This window comes from Pseudophryne corroboree, chromosome 5 (genome assembly GCF_028390025.1).
Source record: "Pseudophryne corroboree isolate aPseCor3 chromosome 5, aPseCor3.hap2, whole genome shotgun sequence".
Classification (NCBI taxonomy): Eukaryota; Metazoa; Chordata; class Amphibia; order Anura; family Myobatrachidae; genus Pseudophryne; species Pseudophryne corroboree.
The window spans coordinates 725348457-725364919 of NC_086448.1; positions in this window are offsets into that span (position 1 = coordinate 725348457).

Below are 16463 nucleotides of genomic sequence, written 5' to 3' on the forward strand. Positions count from 1 at the left end.
CTCTGGGGGCATTTCTGTATCTGGCACTGTGGGGCAATGTGTATCTGGCACTGTTAGTCAATGTGTATCTGGCACTGTGGGGCAATGTATATCTGTCACTGTGGGGCAATGTGTATCGGACACTGCGAGGCAATGTATATCTGGCACTCTGGGGGCATTTCTGTATCTGGCACTGTGGGGCAATGTGTATCTGGCACTGTGGGGCAATGTGTATCTGGCACTGTGGGGCAATGTGTATCTGATACTGCGAGGCAATGTATATCTGGCACTCTGGGGGCATTTCTGTATCTGGCACTGTGGGGCAATGTGTATCTGGCACTGTTAGTCAATGTGTATCTGGCACTGTGGGGCAATGTATATCTGTCACTGTGGGGCAATGTGTATCTGGCACTGTGGGGCAATGTATATCTGGCACTGTGGGGCAACGTGTATCTGGCACTATTGGGGTCATACGTGTATCTGCCCCTCCCCCATATGTGTATCACGCCCCCATTTCCATTGGCCACGCCCCATGGGGCATTTGGCCACACCCATTTTTTGCATCGCACTGTAGGAGTAAGTTCTGGACTACACACAGACTGCACAGACTGGAAAAATCATTAGCTGGTGAGTGAGCTGCGATCGGATTTGCAGATGTCCACTGTCTGGTGAAGTTTTCGCACGGCGTACACATGCATTCGCACACTTGCACAGGGCGGGTTTTCACTCTCTATGGGCGGCGGCTATCTGATCGCAGACCTCTGCAAAAATGCAGAGGAGCGATAGGGCCTGAATTAGGCCCTTGTTGCACCTTAAAAGTAAAAAAGGATAATAATATTGATGTAGTGTGACAATTGGGGTGGTGGAGATAGTAGTATTGCTGTAATGTGCAGGAAATGTGCGGTATTGCTGTAATGTGGGGTTGGTATTGCCAATTGCTGTAATGTGTACAGCACTGGCGTCACAAGGGGGGTGCGGGGGGTGCGGCCCGCAACCGGGTGTCAGCCATCGAGGGGTGACACCAAAATGCCGGGTCCTGCTCAGTGACAGGAGCCGAGTGCTGCACTGTTACATTTTGTGCAGTACTCGGCTCCTGTCACTGAGCAGGAGCCTGCACTGCAGAAAGAACACTCCACGGGAGGCAGCCCGCACCTCCCGAACACCGCAAGTCACAAAAAACGGAGGTCGGGACGATAAGCCCCGCCCCCTCCGCTAAGCCCCACCCACTTTCCCGGAAGACACGCCCACTTTTCCTCCGGCGCCGCACTGGGTGCAGACAAAGTAAGTGACGCCTCTGGTGTACAGATGGTGTGCTATTGCTGTAATGTGGACGGGCATGGTGATCTCAAATCAGGTACTCTCAGGTACAGAGTGTAACATCCAGCCCTTGTCTGATTCTATACAGATTTCTATTCACCCATTGGGATGCAGAGAAACACCATATACTGTAGAGAATTCAGATAACTTTTGACCAAAGTGGTTTTACGTTAGGTGTGTAATTGACTATGGGTTATTGATTATGGGCCTTATTCAGCAGTGGTTAAAATACAATCGCAATTGCTTTTTTTTAAGGAATGCAGCTGCAGTTATCTGCTAATAGACATCGAGCACACCAGTACATAAGAGTGCCTTCGTATATCCATCCGACGTCGGCAAACTGCAAATATATTGGTAACATCATCGCAGATTGGGTGGTGCTGAAGCTTCTGAATGAGCCTGACCACTTCCAAATGCAGCAGCTTGCCCGACACTCATAGAGCTCTCCTGCTTATAACCACCCCTTGTCACCTCCCCCAAATGCTGCTCAGCTGTCACGGACTTTGTGACTGCTTTCCCTTGTGAGCGTGATTGCAACACAATCACCTGCACATGGGTATTGCATCTCAGATGCATGCGCAATGGCAAAAAATTGGCCAAAATGCCAGCGATCTTAATTAGCAACAACTGATGAATCAGGCCATAGCTGTGGTACCAAATTAATTGGTGCACTTTGAGAGCCACTCTGTTATATTTTTGGAATACACATATATATATATATATATATATATATATATATGCCCCACCCTCAGAACACTGGTCACACACCCCATATAAGTAGTCGCACTCCTGCGACGCTGGTTACTACTCTTGTGGAGACACACAATAGGCCCTTCGTACATTTCAGCTCCAGGCCCATGTGAACCTTAATCTGGCACTGACCACACCCAAATCTCTCTCTCTCTGCACATGTTATATCTGCCCCCCCCCTGCAGTGGCCATGGTTTTGCCCAACTGCTAAAAAAATTTCCTGCTGCGATCAACTTGGAATTACCCCCTACAAACGATGTAAAATGATGTCTAGAAATAAAGTCATCACTGGAGTTCAAAACCACACAATATCACCTCATCAAGACTGCATGCAGTCCGACGTCGCATGCGGCCTGCGGGAGCGCGCATCGTACATCGGATAATGCATGCACATTATGCAATATCATTTAGGACTGAACAATATTGTGCATAGTGTGTATGGGCCATTAAACTCGTGGCACCATTTACCTGGTGATTTGCACTGTAGAAAAATCACCAGGAACAGGGTGCAGTCAGAGGCAAATGTGTCAGCAATTGCATCTTTTGTCGCATTTGCACTGATACAGGAGGCCTTGTACAGATGGTCATTCAGCGCCCCCATAAGGCTGATGCAATGTAAGATGGTGTATCTTTTTACGCACAATGGTTGATTAGCGCAACAGTCCGTGGATATCGGTGTAGAAACCCTATTGGCTGCAGCGTGAGCATAAAGTTGCAGTCACGCTGTGTACAAAGATGTTGTCATGGCTGCAACTGTGTCCACCTCTAAATCAGGCATTTAATGGGGGTGCAATTTAAAGTAGTCATATTAAACATTATTAAAGAATTTATTGCCCTTCAACCTATTTGGTCTAGTTTCTAAGCTTTGGACAGAGATAAAGTGGATTGAGGTTAAGTACTAGTCAATCCGCTCCTAACTGCCACTTTACAGTGTTTGAAACATGAGAGGAGCTGGTTGGTTGGTACTTTATTACCTCCCACTTTATCTCTCTCCAAGGCTTAGTACATAGACCCCTAAGTTGTAAAATTATAAGCACTAGCATGCAGAGCCGGCCCTAACCAATATGATGCCCTAGGCAAGATTTTAGCTGGTGCCCCCTAGCACCACCGCTGGTTCCGTCTCTGACCTTGCACCTCTTTCCCAGCACCATCACCCCTCACCCATACCAGTCCTTATTTTGGTGTTTGCACCCCCTATATATTTTAAATAGGAACAGTTTGCACATTTGGCGCACAGCCCAAAAAGGGGTGTGTTTTTGCTGGCAAGGGGCATGGCCACACAATAGTAACCCCAATTCCAATTATGCCACACAGTACTGCAACTTTATTCACATTTGATCATGCGATAGTGTCCATAATTCATATTACAGCCCACAGTAGTATTACTTTACCTTATAAACATTACTCCTCACAGTAGAGCCCCTTATTCACATTACATCACACTGAATGGCTCCTTATTCACATTACACCACACCCTATTGCTCTTTATTCATATTAGATGATACAGTAGTGCCCTTTCTATATGCAACACCACATAGTAGAGCACCTTATACACATAATGCCACACATTAGTAATGCATTTATACACATAATTCCACACAGTAATGCACCTTATACATTATTAATGTCCTTATAAACATAATGTGCCTTACACATTATGATAACCTTTATTAATGCCCTTTTACACATAATGTCCCTTACATATATGCTGCACATTATTAATGCCCTTATACACATAATGACACACATAGTGCCCCCTATACATTTGCTGTACATTATTAGTGCACCGATACACATAATGACACACATACAGTAGTACCCTGTTACACATATGCTGCACATTATTAATGCCCTTATACACATAATGACACACATAGTGCCCCCTATACATTTGCTGTACATTATTAGTGCACCGATACACATAATGACACACATACAGTAGTACCCTGTTACACATATGCCGCACATTATTAATGCCTTTATACACATAATGACACACATAGTGCCCCTTACACATATGTTGCACATTATTAATGCATTTTTACATGTCACACATAATGCTCCTTACACATATTCTGAACCCACTCACATGCACACAGCACTCACACTGTGACCTCTGTCTCTGCTTGGATTCAGATGTGTCCTCATAAATCTTGCCTCAATGCTAATGTCGGGCACCTTTTTTTATGAAAATGCATCTTATTTGCATTGCTATGTGGCTAGGATGCACAAGCAGCTTCTGCTGATTAAATTGATATGCAGCATGCCTATATATTGTGTGCGACTGTGGCTGTATCTGCATAAGAAATGCTACACACAGAATATAGAAATGCCGCATATCATTTTAATCAGTAGAAGCTGCTGATGCCCCTAGGCATATCAAATTCCCTAGGCAATTGCTTAGTTTGCCTATGCCTATGGCCGGCTCTGCTAGCATGCCTCGGAATTTTTTTTTTATATTTATTTAAGAAGGAATAAGGAAAGTTCTGTGGGAATATAATGGTTTCTGCGTGGTGACAATGGGCACGTCAGAAATACTTTTTTCTTTAATGTGAGTGACATTATATCTGTGATCTGTATGAGGGCAGTGAGGAACAGAGGGACTAATTCAGAGATGCAAGGCAATGCATTTGCAGCTGCAAATTTGTATGCAATGATTGTGCGGAAATATGCATATGTCTCTGTCACCTGGACTTCTATTCAGACGCCCATCGGCAGCTTTGCAAAACCCAGCAGCTGCGTACAAAGGGCCTGATTTCATTTTGTATGGTATTACACACCAGCAGGGAAGCAGCTGTGCAATACCATAAACTAAAATGCAAATGCAGCAGGAGGCGCCTCCTGCATGCATCTGCGACCTGAGTGCTGTGTCCAAAGATGCAGCATCAGATCACGATTGCGACCTTCGGGGTCAGGGAAGCTTACTCAGACTGGCCATCTGATTGGTTGGTGAGGAAACCAAGAAGACTGCATCCGATGAAGCAGACCATGGACTCAGCACACCTGAGTGACTGGGACCGTTTGTAAAATGGTCCTGGTCATCTCCCCAGCTCTGTCCACCAAACATACCACAGCATGTTAATCATGCTGCTGCTAAGGGAAGACTGCGAGTGATCATGCAGGACCCGTTCTGTGGTAGTTTCATATACCAAAAATAACATTTATTTATAATCATAGCATAATTATTATAGAGATGTGCGGTGGGCACTTTTCGTGTTTTGTGTTTTGGTTCTGGTACCATGCTCGTGTTTTGGATCTGGATTGGTTTTGCCAAAACCACCCTTTCGTGTTTTGGTTTTGGATCTGGATAATTTATGAAAGAACATAAAAACAGCTAAAATCACAGAATTTGGGGGTAATTTTGATCCTACGGTATTATTAATCTCAGTAACATTCATTTCCACTCATTTCCAGTCTATTCTGAACACCCCACATCTCACAATATTGTTTTTAAGCCAAAAGTTTGCACCAAGGTGGCTGTATGACTAAGCTAAGCGACACAAGTGTGCAGCACAAACACCTGGCCCATCTAGGAGTGGCACTGCAGTGGCAGACAGGATGGCAGATTTAAAAAATAGGCCCCAAACAGCACATCATGCAAAGAAGAAAAAGAGGTGCAATGAGGTAGTTGTATGACTAAGCCAAGCGACACAAACAATTGGCCCATCTAAGCATGGCATTGCAGTGGCAGACAGGAGGGCAGATATAAAATAAAGGCCCCAAACAGCACATCATGCAAAGACGAAAAAGAATTGCAATGTGGTAGATGTATGACTAAGCCAAGCGACACAAACAATTGTCCCATCTAGGCGTGGCACTGCAGTGGCAGACAGGAGGGCAGATATGAAAAAAAAGGCCCCAAACAGCACATCATGCAAAGAAGTAAAAGAATTGCAATGTGGTAGATGTATGACTAAGCCAAGCGGCACAAACAATTGTCCCATCTAGGCGTGGCACTGCAGTGGCAGACAGGAGGGCAGATATAAAAAAAGGCCCCAAACAGCACATCATGCAAAGATGTAGAAGAGGTGCAATGAGGTAGCTGTATGACTATGCCAAGCGACACAAAAATTGGCCTATCTAGGAGTGGCACTGCGGTGGCAGACAGGAGGGCAGATATCAAAACAAGGCCCCTAACAGCACATGATGCAAAGAAGAAAAAAAGGTGCACTGAGGTTTCTGTATGACAAAGTTAAGCGACACAACCACCTGCCCCATCTAGTAGTGTCATACAGTGGCTGAATGTCGAGAGTGGGCCGCAATTGTTCGGTCCACTGACAGCATCTCCAGCACGCTCCAGTCATTTAAAAAAATCTGCAATTGGTGGACTCATACAGCAGTACCCCAGGACTAATACAGCAGTACCCCTGGACTCATACGGCAGTGTCAGACAGGATGGGACTTTTCAAAAACTAGGCCCCAAACAGCACCTCATGCAAAGATGTCAAAGAGGTGCAATAAGGTAGCTGTATGACTAGGGTGGTCATTCCGAGTTGATCGCTAGCTGCTTTCGTTCGCAGCGCAGCGATCAGGCAAAAAAAAATGGCAATTCTGCGCATGCGTATGCGGCGCAATGCGCATGCGCATCGTACGCTTACAATGAACGATGTAGTTTTGCACAAGGTCTAGCGAAGGTTTTCATTCGCACTGCTGACCGCAGAGTGATTGCCAGGAAGTGGGTGTTTCTGGGTGTCAACTGACCGTTTTCAGGGAGTGAGCGGAAAAACGCAGGCATGCCAGATAAAAACGCAGGCATGGCTGGTGAAACGTAGGCGTGGCTGGCTGAACGCAGGGTGTGTTCGTGATGTCAAAACAGGAACTAAATAGTCTGCAGTGATCGCAAGCTAGTAGTAGGTCTGGAGCTACTCTGAAGCTGCACAAAATTATTTTGTAGCCGCTGTGCGATCCTTTCATTCACACTTCTGCTAAGCTAAGATACACTCCCAGAGGGCGGCGGCTTAGCGTTTGCACGGCTGCTAAAAGCAGCTAGCGAGCGAACAACTTGGATTGAGGGCCTAAATCAAGCGACACAAACAATTCCAACTGGAATTATACGTCCAAATCACTGGAATTAATTGGCAACATCACTGTAATTATACGTCCAAATCACTGGAATTAATTGGCAAAATCACTGTAATTAATAATTATACGTCCAAATCACTGGAATTAATTGGCAAAATCACTGTAATTATACGTCCAAATCACTGGAATTTATTGGCAAAATCACTGGAATTATATGTCCAAATCACTGGAATTAAATAGCAAAATCTCGCTATCGCCTGCCTAGTGAAGTGGAATCTAGATGAGATTTGGTACCGGGGTCACAATACCTCCATCAATTGTCTAAATCGCACTGCACTAATAAGGGATACCGGACGAATGCCTAACACCAACTTAAGTGTGAAGTCCTCAGATATGAGGGCTTCCATCGTCATGAGAAGCTGAACCACTAGTCATGAGCATAGGCCAGGGCCTCAGCCGTTACTTGCCACTCCATGTCGTAAATGGCATATTGGCAAGTTTACGTTTCTCCTCAGACCATTTAAACTTATTTTGTGGGGTCTTTTTACTGAACTTTGGTTTTTTGGATTTTACATGCCCTCTACTATCACAATGGGCCTTGGCCTTGGCAGACGACGTTGATGGCATTTCATCATCTATGTCATGGCTAGTGGCAGCAGCTTCAGCACTAGGAGGAAGTGGTTCTTGATGTTTCCCTATTTTATCCTCCAAATGTTTGTTCTCCATTATTTTTCTGGAGTTATATAACACAATATGCGGCACAAGAGAGCGCACTCCTACACCTCACAGGGCAAACCCTGTAAAAATTATTTGGATTAAATATTAATAACCCCTTTATTTGGAGTAAATAATATACAGCACAGGACAGCACCACTGAACTTATATGGCAGCACCACTGGACTGTATTTATATGGGATTATATGGATTTATATGCAATTATTCGGCAGGATAACTGGAATTATACGGCAGTAGTCCAAGAATTATACTGCAATATCACAGGAATTATACAGCAATATCATAGGAATTATACGCCAGTATTCCGAGAATTATACGACAATATCACAGGAATTATATGCCAGTATCACAGGAATTATACACCAGTATTCCGAGAATTATATGGCAATGTCACAGGAATTATACGCCAGTATTCCGAGAATTATACGGCAATATCACAGGAATTATACAGCAATATCATGGGAATTATACGCCAGTATTCTGAGAATTATACAGCAATATCACAGGAATTATATGCCAGTATCACAGGAATTATACACCAGTATTCCGAGAATTATACGGCAATATCACAGGAATTATACGCCAGTATTCCGAGAATTATATGGCAATATCACAGGAATTATACGGCAATATCATAGGAATTATACACCAGTATTCCGAGAATTATACAGCAATGTCACAGGAGATATACTCCAGTATCACGGGAATTATACAGCAATATCACAGGAATTATACAGCAATATCACGGGAATTATACGGCAGTAACAATGGGTATATGGCAGCAGAGGACACCACCACTGTGACTGGTTACTGGACTGATGCTGCACAAGACACTACCCCTGGTCTGATGCAAAACAACACAGTACCACTGAAAGGGACTTATACAGCTACACTGGATATATGGCAGCAGAGGACACCACCACTGTGACTGGTCACTGGACTGATGCTGCACAAGACACTACCCCAGGTCTAATGCAGGACAACACAGCACCACTGAAAGGGACTTATACAGCTACACTGGATATATGGCAGCAGAGGACACCACCACTGTTTTGTAAAAAAAGAGGCGATCTTCCAGCGATGCTATGTATACGTTCCAAATGGGTGGGACTCTTGTTCCTCAAACAAAAAACATATTATACAGCATGTTTGTTAGTTGTTCTAGATATGTCCACCAATAATTTCCAAGGTCGTCACTCCCGGCAACTGACCTGTGTTAAATGTGATGCGTTCACATAAAGGTTTCTTTAGTACTTTAAACAATCCTCTAATCCACGACTTATCTACACCAGGCTTACCTTGAATATAAGCCCTATGTGCAATGAAAGGTATCTTTCTCCACTTCTGTTATGGGTCTACGGCCATTCCGTTCTCTCCACACAAAAAGTTTCCAATGACAGCAGATATGGTGCAAAAAAATTTTTTTTTTTTATTCAAAAGGTTATCTCCCCAAACAATAGGGATAAAAACAGTTCATAAAATGATAAAACAACAACAAAGGGGTACCCTGTTTAAAAGAACAAAAGGCCACTTCCAATGGTACCGGTAGGATGGATAAGGTCACTTTCACCAATTTGGAAAAATTCCTAAGGGAAAAATTACCCACAAAGCAATGCCTACCACCATGGAAGATAGCTGTCCAGGGTCCTCCTTCCAATAAACCAACGCGTTTCGGATTTAAAATCCTTCCTCAGGGTATACAGTGGAAGTGACCCCCTGGTCTTTTTATACCTGTCTGACTAAAACACATATTCGCTACAGCCAATCAGGTTCCACTATTCCTAAAAACAATTATACTCTCCACATTTGGATCTATAAATAGTATAAAATGTTTACATGTATATACATCACCATATTCAGCTGTCTACTGTTCTTAAATAACTAACATAAATCCATAAAAAACGTTATTTCATATAATTGGTTAAAAGGAAAATCTGATACAGATCACTGCAAACATCTTTCATTATGGGGAAACAACCCTCTTCCCGGGTGAAAACAACCACAATTTCCAGAGAGTCTATGTGTCACATGACACCACGTGTGTCCGGCCGGAAACCCGTCTCCGTCTTGTGTATGTTGGTTTCCTTGGCAACCACACGTCCCTTGTTCACGTCATCTGCAGCGGCCGGAAACCCTTCTCCGCCTTGTGTATGTTGGTTTCCTTAGAGACCGCACGTCCCATGTTCCCGTCATCTGCAGCAACTAACAGCCGGAAGTGTCTCTCTCTTGTAGCGTCATACTTCCGGTTAATGGACCGCAAATGCGGAAGTCCAGTGCTCTCCATTGAACCGCATAACCACGTCCGTGTATAATAGAAACAAAGGCAAATGTTAATATTATATATAGAGCCTCTTGTATTATATATCCATACAAAATACATTATATCATCACGGAATTTAATAGGTATAATAAGATATAACCCCATACTCTTATTTCTACTAATCATGTGCTTATTTATTTTTCCCTATATGGGTATTACAATAATTTCCATAGGTGTCTTAATAGGATTTTATTTTTAATCTAAAAATGATGATACTCTCTCAATTAATTGTTGTAGTAGGGGTTAGTAGTGTTCTACAGATATTAGGACATTTTTTCAGACCCTGGAAAGATCTACAGAAACCACTTGGTCTCAAAATCTAAATTGAGACCCTTTGGATATAATGTTTTTAGTTCGTAGATCTTCCTCATTTCTGCTTTCGCTAGTCTTTCTTCATCGTCATTCTTGCGCCAATTGGAATGAATACTCATAATGGCGCAGAAGTTTGTAAGATGACTAATATTACAATTATGAACATTTTTAAAGTGTTGAGACACACTGTGCGTCTCAAGGCCTTTTTTAATATTGCGGACGTGCTCAGCCATCCTAACCTTTAACGCCCTGGTTGTACGTCCTACATACTGTGTGCCACAAACACACTCCAAAAGGTATACACAATTCTTAGTAGAACAAGTCAAGAATTGTCTAATGGGATAAGTCAAATTGGTCTGTGTGGACCTATATTCCGTTATTTTATTTCCACTGCCTTTACAACTTCGGCACATAATGCACATGCCGCATCTATAAAAGCCTTTTGATTTAACCCTAGTTTACATTTTTGGGGCCACCACCACGCTACTTACAACATTTTCTTTAAGGTTTTTTGCTTTTCAATACACAAAGCTAGGGTGAGCCGATACATGCTCTTTCAACATAGGGTCCCTACTCAAAATATCCCAGTGTTGCCTCAGAATTTTTTCAATCTGTTTATGTTGGCTATTATAATCTGTTATGAATGATATCCCCCTACTATTGATGGGATCTTTTTGTTTATCTTTATTCTCTATTAAACATGTATTTCTGTCTAAATTTGTACCATGATCTCTAGCTATTTGTATAACTTCTAGATCGTATCCTTTTTGTTGAAATTGATCTTGTAGGATGTTTGCATGTCTCTCATATTCCCTAATATCAGTACAGTTGCGTCGAATACGATGAAACTGACTCTTAGGGATACTCTGTAACCAATTTTGATGGTGATTGCTAGTGTAGTTAATAAAAGAGTTGCAATCAGTACTCTTCATATGATTACTGGTTTTGATTACCCCATCCTCTACATAGATCCTCAAGTCAAGAAAATTTACTTCCACATCACTAATCTCAAAAGATAATTTAATATTGAATTGGTTGTTATTAAGGTGAGTGCAGAAAGTATCGAGAGAACTCCGGTCACCTCCCCACACAAAAACAACATCATCAATATACCTGTACCAGGACACCAGACTAGCACCCAGCTGATGGCCACTCCGTACTGCCTGTTCTTCCCAATATGCCATAAATAAATTGACATAACTAGGTGCCAGTCTGGTGCCCATCGCGGTACCAGTGAGCTGTAAATAAAAACTATCCTGAAACCAGAAAAAATTATTTCTAAGAATGAGAGAAATACCATCCAGGATAAATCCCTTTTCATCTTCGTTTGTGCCTATTTGGTTAAGAAAGAATTCAGTGGCTGCCAACCCATGTTCATGCTCGATGACAGTGTACAGTGACTGCACATCAGCTGTCACAATCAAAAAGCCAGGTTGCCATTTTACCTTCATAAGTCTATTAATAGTACTTATAGTGTCTCTAAGATAAGACTTGGTAGATTGTACAATGGGCTGTAATAATTTGTCAATGGCTTGAGATAGATTGGAAAGACAGGAATTAGTGCCAGCCACAATGGGCCGCCCCGGAGGTCTCTCCCTATCCTTGTGGATCTTGGGGAGGATATATAGTACAGGTATTGATGGGTTTTCTATAGTAATAGACCTACTATCCTCCTCCTCAATCACTCCTTTGGATAAATATAAAGCTAGAAAAGATTTTAACTTATCCATGATACCGGACCCCGGATTTGTTCTAAGTTTCCTATAGGTGTTACCATCATGTAGTTGCCTAAACACCTCTATATTATAATCCTCCAGGTCCATAATGACAACACTGCCCCCCTTGTCGGCAGGCTTGATGACTATGTCATTATTCTCTCTCAGAGACTTAATAGCCAGTCGTTCCTCCTTAGTTAAATTCATTTTCCTATTGGGTTTCAATTCTATACTTTCCAGATCATTTTTCACAGCCTTTTCAAACGCCTCAATGAAGCTACCTTTCTTATGCTTCGGAAAGAAAGTGGATTTACGTTTTAGATTGAATTTACTTTCATTTTGGGGAATCACCTGTTCAGCTTTATCACTAAAAAACCTCTTTAAAGTGAGACGTCTGACAAATTTCTCTACATCCACAAATACATTAAACTTATCACATCTGTTTGAGGGTGAAAATTTTAAACCCTTTTCAAGAACACTTATTTCATGTGTTGATAATTGATATTTACTGAGATTGTAAATTTTGGTATTCCTACTAGTCTCAGAGTCAGTCATAAGGTCATTCTTTTCCGAATCCTCATTAACATGAGTATCATTAGGCTCAATTGAGCCTTTACATTTACGTCTCCTCTTTGAGTTGAGTGCTTTGAATTTTCCTCCCCTCACCCCCCGTTTTTTTATGGGTCTATTCTCATTAGTGTTGGGACCTATCTCCATTTTCTGTGTGTCCCTTGTCCTACATCTAAAAAACGTGTCTGATTATACTGGTGTTCGTAATTGGTTTTCTCACTGAAATCTTTTTGTTGTCTACTTCCTTTATATGTGTACTTAGGTCGATATTCTTCCTGTTGTCGATTATTTCTCCATCTATTCTCTTCCTCCCTTCTTATTGGTGTCCTTCTACTTTCAAAGTGTCTTTTCCCGTTTCTGTTCATATTTATTCTTATATTGGTATGTATCATTGTATCTTCTAGAATTGACAACAGGTGATTCTGCCCTATAATCTATATTTCGACGTATTGCTCTATTCTTTTGCTCATACCGATTTCTATAATTCCCTGATCTAGTAGATGGATCCCTTTCCTTAGACAAGATATTATGTTCCCCACTTGTCTCTTCTTTACTCCTTCTACTCTCATCAATATCTCTAAAATATTTTTTCTGTTTCTTATTTTTAATCTCTTTCTCAATTTTTTCTATTTTTCGAATGACACCCTCTTCTAATTCCTTATAGTCTTCCAATTTTGAATATGGTTCTACCAACGAGCGGAGAGACCCAATCTCATCTTCTATCCCTTTAAGGGTCTCACTTTTTTCCTTAATAATTAATTGCATGAGTGAATAGGAACATACATCTAAGATTTTTTGCCATTCTTTCATAAACCCTACCGACTCATTGTTGAATGAAGGTGTTTTGACAATTTTGAGACCTTTCGGGGTGAGGCCTTCCGAACAATATTTTTCAAGGAAGGCCACCTCCCACCAGATTTTACTTTCCCGTATGAGTAGTTTTTCCAGCTTGCTCATCGCACTCTCCAAATTGTCATCCACCAATTCGACACCTTCATTCTCAGTAAACAATGAATCAACCTGGGCTTTTCTATTTGTTCGATGGGCAAACATAGTTGAGGGCAACAAGACACAATTACAGTGCAAATCAACAATATTCAAAATAGATAAAGAGTAACTTGCGCCCTAGCTTCAACTCGGCAGATCTCCAAAAAGGAACACAACTCCTTTTTAGACACAAATTTGTAAAAAAAAGAGGCGATCTCCCAGCGATGCTATGTATACGTTCCAAATGGGTGGGACTCTTGTTCCTCAAACAAAAAACATATTGTACAGCATGTTTGTTAGTTGTTCTAGATATGTCCACCAATAATTTCCAAGGTCGTCACTCCCGGCAACTGACCTGTGTTAAATGTGATGCGTTCACATAAAGGTTTCTTTAGTACTTTAAACAATCCTCTAATCCACGACTTATCTACACCAGGCTTACCTTGAATATAAGCCCTATGTGCAATGAAAGGTATCTTTCTCCACTTCTGTTATGGGTCTACGGCCATTCCGTTCTCTCCACACAAAAAGTTTCCAATGACAGCAGATATGGTGCAAAAAAATGTCTTTTTTTATTCAAAAGGTTATCTCCCCAAACAAGTGGGGAACATAATATCTTGTCTAAGGAAAGGGATCCATCTACTAGATCAGGGAATTATAGAAATCGGTATGAGCAAAAGAATAGAGCAATACGTCGAAATATAGATTATAGGGCAGAATCACCTGTTGTCAATTCTAGAAGATACAATGATACATACCAATATAAGAATAAATATGAACAGAAACGGGAAAAGACACTTTGAAAGTAGAAGGACACCAATAAGAAGGGAGGAAGAGAATAGATGGAGAAATAATCGACAACAGGAAGAATATCGACCTAAGTACACATATAAAGGAAGTAGACAACAAAAAGATTTCAGTGAGAAAACCAATTACGAACACCAGTATAATCAGACACGTTTTTTAGATGTAGGACAAGGGACACACAGAAAATGGAGATAGGTCCCAACACTAATGAGAATAGACCCATAAAAAAACGGGGGGTGAGGGGAGGAAAATTCAAAGCACTCAACTCAAAGAGGAGACGTAAATGTAAAGGCTCAATTGAGCCTAATGATACTCATGTTAATGAGGATTCGGAAAAGAATGACCTTATGACTGACTCTGAGACTAGTAGGAATACCAAAATTTACAATCTCAGTAAATATCAATTATCAACACATGAAATAAGTGTTCTTGAAAAGGGTTTAAAATTTTCACCCTCAAACAGATGTGATAAGTTTAATGTATTTGTGGATGTAGAGAAATTTGTCAGACGTCTCACTTTAAAGAGGTTTTTTAGTGATAAAGCTGAACAGGTGATTCCCCAAAATGAAAGTAAATTCAATCTAAAACGTAAATCCACTTTCTTTCCGAAGCATAAGAAAGGTAGCTTCATTGAGGCGTTTGAAAAGGCTGTGAAAAATGATCTGGAAAGTATAGAATTGAAACCCAATAGGAAAATGAATTTAACTAAGGAGGAACGACTGGCTATTAAGTCTCTGAGAGAGAATAATGACATAGTCATCAAGCCTGCCGACAAGGGGGGCAGTGTTGTCATTATGGACCTGGAGGATTATAATATAGAGGTGTTTAGGCAACTACATGATGGTAACACCTATAGGAAACTTAGAACAAATCCGGGGTCCGGTATCATGGATAAGTTAAAATCTTTTCTAGCTTTATATTTATCCAAAGGAGTGATTGAGGAGGAGGATAGTAGGTCTATTACTATAGAAAACCCATCAATACCTGTACTATATATCCTCCCCAAGATCCACAAGGATAGGGAGAGACCTCCGGGGCGGCCCATTGTGGCTGGCACTAATTCCTGTCTTTCCAATCTATCTCAAGCCATTGACAAATTATTACAGCCCATTGTACAATCTACCAAGTCTTATCTTAGAGACACTATAAGTACTATTAATAGACTTATGAAGGTAAAATGGCAACCTGGCTTTTTGATTGTGACAGCTGATGTGCAGTCACTGTACACTGTCATCGAGCATGAACATGGGTTGGCAGCCACTGAATTCTTTCTTAACCAAATAGGCACAAACGAAGATGAAAAGGGATTTATCCTGGATGGTATTTCTCTCATTCTTAGAAATAATTTTTTCTGGTTTCAGGATAGTTTTTATTTACAGCTCACTGGTACCGCGATGGGCACCAGACTGGCACCTAGTTATGTCAATTTATTTATGGCATATTGGGAAGAACAGGCAGTACGGAGTGGCCATCAGCTGGGTGCTAGTCTGGTGTCCTGGTACAGGTATATTGATGATGTTGTTTTTGTGTGGGGAGGTGACCGGAGTTCTCTCGATACTTTCTGCACTCACCTTAATAACAACCAATTCAATATTAAATTATCTTTTGAGATTAGTGATGTGGAAGTAAATTTTCTTGACTTGAGGATCTATGTAGAGGATGGGGTAATCAAAACCAGTAATCATATGAAGAGTACTGATTGCAACTCTTTTATTAACTACACTAGCAATCACCATCAAAATTGGTTACAGAGTATCCCTAAGAGTCAGTTTCATCGTATTCGACGCAACTGTACTGATATTAGGGAATATGAGAGACATGCAAACATCCTACAAGATCAATTTCAACAAAAAGGATACGATCTAGAAGTTATACAAATAGCTAGAGATCATGGTACAAATTTAGACAGAAATACATGTTTAATAGAGAATAAAGATAAACAAAAAGAT